The sequence below is a fragment of the Mesoplodon bidens genome (genome assembly GCF_964165515.1).
Source record: "Mesoplodon bidens genome assembly, chromosome: X".
In the NCBI taxonomy this organism is placed as follows: domain Eukaryota; kingdom Metazoa; phylum Chordata; class Mammalia; order Artiodactyla; family Ziphiidae; genus Mesoplodon; species Mesoplodon bidens.
The window spans coordinates 108,287,110-108,292,038 of record NC_138163.1 but is presented as its reverse complement, the minus strand read 5'-3'; the positions used below and the strand labels follow the sequence as shown (position 1 = coordinate 108,292,038).

The 4,929-nt window shown below is 39.9% G+C and overlaps 1 pseudogene across 1 annotated transcript; it reads right to left on the bottom strand.

The window, feature by feature from the left end:
* Nucleotides 1-1,162: 1,162 nt before the first annotated feature.
* LOC308609168 (T-complex protein 1 subunit zeta-like) lies at nucleotides 1,163-3,151 on the bottom strand (annotated as a pseudogene). Its single transcript has 2 exons — nucleotides 1,778-3,151; nucleotides 1,163-1,537 (listed from the first exon to the last, which is right to left on the bottom strand). The product of its transcript is annotated as a T-complex protein 1 subunit zeta-like (transcript).
* Between the last annotated feature and the right edge of the window lie 1,778 nt (nucleotides 3,152-4,929).

Here is a 4,929-nt window from a genome sequence, read left to right as displayed (position 1 = left end):
GCTAACTAGATTTATTGCAGTGGTTGATTTCACAATATATACAAATATCGAATCATTCTGATGTGCACCTGAAATGAATATAATGTTTTATGTCAGTTATATGTCAATTTTAAAAAAGGATACACAACGGGGAAAGGATAGTCTCTTCAATAAATGTTGTTTGGGAAATGGTATACAGAAATGCAAAAGAATGAAATTATACCCTTATCATACACCATACACAAAAATCAACTCAAAATGGATTAAAGACTTAAATTTAAGACTTGAAACCATAAAATTCCTAGAAGAAAATGTACAGGAAAAGCCCCTTGACATTGGTCTTAGCAATGAATTTTTGGATATGACACCAAAAGCACAGACAACAAGAGCAAAAATAAACAAGTGAGACTACATTAAACTCAAAAGCTTCTGCACAGCAAAAGGAACAATCAATGAAATGAAAAAGCAACCTACAGAATGAGAGAAAATATTTGCAAATCATATACCTAATAAACAAACGTTTTAAATGTCAGGCCCTCATTTATGGAAATCTTATATTTTCCATTGGGAGAAATAATATAAAATCCCATGGTCTAACAACATAAGGTGAAAAGTATGAAAGCAGGTCAAAGAAATCAAGTTACTCTTCTGACAAACTCAAGAGAGAGCTAAAGGTGTTCTTAATCCACTAACTGTAAAATATGGTTGTGAGTTTGACAACCACAAGAAATTAAAATTGCTCAATATTGATATCTCTATGAATTATACTGACTTTAGGGAAGGAAGATATTGTTAAGTTCCTCAAGTATGTAGTTGAAAAAATTTTGAAAGTGTGAAAGCCTTAGTCATAAACATGTCTTATTTCACTAGAAGCATGGCAGAAATCCCAGCTATAAATTAGCAAAAGGATGTCATAAAGATGAGAGAGCATTTGGTGGGAAGGAGTGCCTGTGTGTTTATGCTGAAACTAAAGGAGTTTTTTTTTTTTTTGGTGGTGTTGTTTTTCAAGGAATATTTAATAACAAGGTAGATAACATATGCTTATCTAACATGTATTTTTATATCACTGAAGCTAAAGCAAAACATCCTGTTTATTGGCAAGTATGGCCTGTATGTGTACACTACAGTGCAATTTTTAAAATACTGTAATTATAGTATCAGAACCTCAGAATCTGAATAGGTGCCAGTGTTCTCTCCTTTTTTTATATGGGAAAAGAAAATCCTTTGAAAATCATTTGAAGCTTGGACAAAAATTCCATAGCTATATTCTTAGGATCGCTCTGTAGAGTCTATGATTCAGATGATACAAGGGAAGCTTCAATTCAACTTTTTAGAGAAGACACTCCAGCTCTCATGATCTCATCAACCAGGAGAATGTTGGTGGCAATCACAGTGCAGGAATGAAGAAGCTGTTTCTTTACACAATAGTTATCCCTTATGCCTACTTCTGCTGCTACCATTGCCTCACCTGTATTCAGGTCTACAGCCACAAGTTGACCTGATTCTGAATGTTCTGCTTGAACTTTAACTAGTGTTTCCTGAAGGTCAAAAACAGAGCCTGAGGGCCTCCCTGGTGGCGCAGTGGTTGAGAGTCCGCCTGCCGATGCAGGGGATACGGGTTCGTGCCCCGGTCTGGGAGGATCCCATATGCCGCGGAGCGGCTGGGCCCGTGAGCCATGGCTGCTGGGCCTGTGCATCCGGAGCCTGTGCTCCGCAACGGGAGAGGCCACAACAGTGAGAGGCCCGCATACCGCAAAAAAAGAAAAAAAAAAAAAAAAAAAAAAAAAAAAAAACAGAGCCTGAGCAAGAAGCTTGGGAATCATGAGCAATGCATCAGCAAATGCTTGAACTCCAAGTTGGGCCCTGCCCTTTACACTGGGCTTGTATTTAATCAGGGCTTCTGCCATTGCCACTTCCACTGCACCAGCACCTGGAACTACACAGCCATCATCAGTAGCACTTTTAACAGCCCTCAAACCATCTCTTATTGCATCTTTGATTTGAGTAAGTGTGTGCTGCTTATTTGGTCCTTTAATCATCAATAATGTGACCGAGGGAGGATTGTTACATTTCTCAATAAAGGTGAACTTCTCTTCTCCCAATGTATATTCATAGACAAGTCCTGCATGTCCCAAACAATCAGGATTTAGGTCATCAAGAGAATTTAGGGCTACTCCACCACAAGCAAGAGTCAGCCTTTCCATATTTATTCTTTTAGCTCTGCGCAGAGCTACTATGCCTTCTTTTGCAAGAGCATCTAAGGAAAAGGGGTCAATTCCCTTTTGATTAATAACAACAAATCCTTTATCTGAATCACCACAGACTTTCATTTTTAGGTCTATCATTTTTTTAACTCTGTCTTCAATGAATTTTCTTTCAGCTTTCACTAGTTTCTCTTCTCTGCACTCTTGTAAAAAAAAAAAAGGCAGAATTCACTTCTGGTTTTCCATATTCTAATGACACATTGCATGTAAGGATGTATGTATCTACGCATCTTTTACTCTCTTTCTTATATCAGGATGCCATGCCCCATGGTCCAAAACAAGACCTCTGATTAAGCTTGTATCGGTTTCAGATTTATGTTTCATCTCCATGATCTCAACCATGAAGAGGTCAGTAGGTTCATCTTGTTTTTTAATGGCTAAAATGGAGTCCACTACAGCCTCTGTTAAGACATCAGCAAGTTCAGCATGAACTTTAGTATGTAGAGATGTTCTGGCCACATCTATAAGTGTTTCCCTGTCCATCTCTTTGCTTAGTTTGACTTGTTCCAAAAACTGAAGTGCCTTTTCCTTTGCAGCTTCAAACCCTTTTGTAATTATTCTGGGATGAAGACCTTCAGAAATGTAGAGATCCAACTGCTTCAGGAGCTCTCCAATGATTAGGACATTGGAAGTAGTACCATCACCAGTTATGTCATCCTGGGCTGTTGCTACTTTGGCTATTAAGGAGGCTGTTGCGTGTTGAATTTGCATTTCATGAAGCAGCGCATTTCCATCTTTAGTGAGCTTGATGTCTCCAGCACCAGAAACAAGCATCTTCATGGTGCCCTTAGGCCCCAAGTTGGTCCTCAGCACGTACTGCAGCCCCCAGGCCACGCTGATTTGACGGCCAACACCGCGTGGGCTCAGGACACCTCGGCCTTGGGGTTCAGGGTCTTCACGGCCACCATAGCTGACCCAGCAGAAGAAAATGAGGGAACCCGGTGTCTGGAAAGCCCAGAGCCAGTTCAGCATGGCTGGGAGGTGCTATCCAGGTCTTCTGGAGAGGGAGTTTTCTTTTCTATTATTTGAATATTTAAATAGTGTTAATAGCTTGTGAAATTTCTTCTTATTTAGGGCACTGATAATAATAAGAAAATCTTCCAAATACAGACAAATGAGAACTATTTCTTCTTTTTTTATTATTTATTTGTTTGTTTGTTTGTTTTGGCTGCACTGGGTCTTAGTTGCGGCATGCGAGATGTTAGTTGCGGCATGCGAGATCTTTAGTTGAGGCATGCATGTGGGATCTAGTTCCCTGACCAGGGATCGAACCTGGACCCCCTGCACTGGGAGCACAGTCTTACCCACTGGACCACCAGGGAAGTCCCTGAGAACTATTTCTTAGACGTTTGCTTTTCACCTCTATTATGTAAAAATTGAAGCCATGTGAGGATTGAAGCTGAATTATTTACTACCTCAACTCAGTGGACAGTCGCCACTCCTCCACTACAGTTTGGGCTTTAAAGATCTAGCATAAGATAAAATGAAATACATCTCAACAACTCTGTAGGGAAAATGGGTCAGTCTTATCGTTCAATTCTTTTGGTTTGAGATCCCTTACAGAACTCATATCCCCTTTAAATACAGCTGCCACCAGTCGATAAGATTTTTTTTAATTCATTTTTTCCTGGTCCTGAGTTGCTGAACTTTGGCCACAAATTGCATTGTATTTAGGGCCTCTCCATCTCACCTCTAAACTTGGAGCATGTGTCTAGAAGAGAACAGAAACAAAACAAGCAAAAATCAAAATAAAATAAAAACCCAAACTGAAGAATCACCCTTCATCTTTCTTTACATTCTTGGCTTGTCTGAGTCCTTCCTTACTTTTATGGCTCATGACCTGTCCCATCTCCAAACATTTGATATCTGTTGCCACTTTTTCATCATATTTACCTCATACATCTCATCAATAGTTAGGTTGACTAGTTTGTTTTCAAATCTCAGTAATCACTGTCCTTCATTGCATGATGACTTGAGAACTAGTTCTTCATATATTTTGGCCAGTTTTTTTTTTAAGTTTGTTTTATGTGAAAACGTAAATCTCATCCTTTAATATATCTTGACTGGAGGCATACGTATGGTGCCATTTTTTAAAATATGATCTTTTATGCCTCTAATCTCACTGAAAGTCAGGCTGGTCAGTTCTCTTTAATGTTCTCTGGGGAATCATCCCTCCTTTCTGAAGCCCTCAATTAAGTCTGAGTTCAAACCACCTACAGGAAAATGGCTCTTCCACCATTTACATCTGCCTTTGCAAACCTGCCTTAAACAATATGGCCCCGATCAACAATCCTAGTGACCTTGAAGAGACAGCAGTGTGTGGTGGCTTGAAGCGAGATCTTAGTTCCTGCCCAGGAAATGAACCTAGGTAGCCTGGGTGAAAACCAGGAATCCTAGCCACCAGTCCACCAGGGGCTACAGGCTAGAAGCAAAGTTGGCTTTTGCTGGCTTTGCCCCTGTTGAAAAATGAATTTCTCAGGGAGGCAAAAGCTGTAAAAACACATACAAAGTTTATAATTAGAGACACTGCACAAGTGGGAGAGCACACAGAGAAACAGTTCGTTTGGTTAAGACAGAAGCAAGGCAGAGATGCACACCCAGAGAGAAAGGAGGAGCGCACCATATAGGGCAGTTCTTCCCTGTCTTTGTTTACCTTTGGCTAATTATCTCACTTCTTTTTCCACAC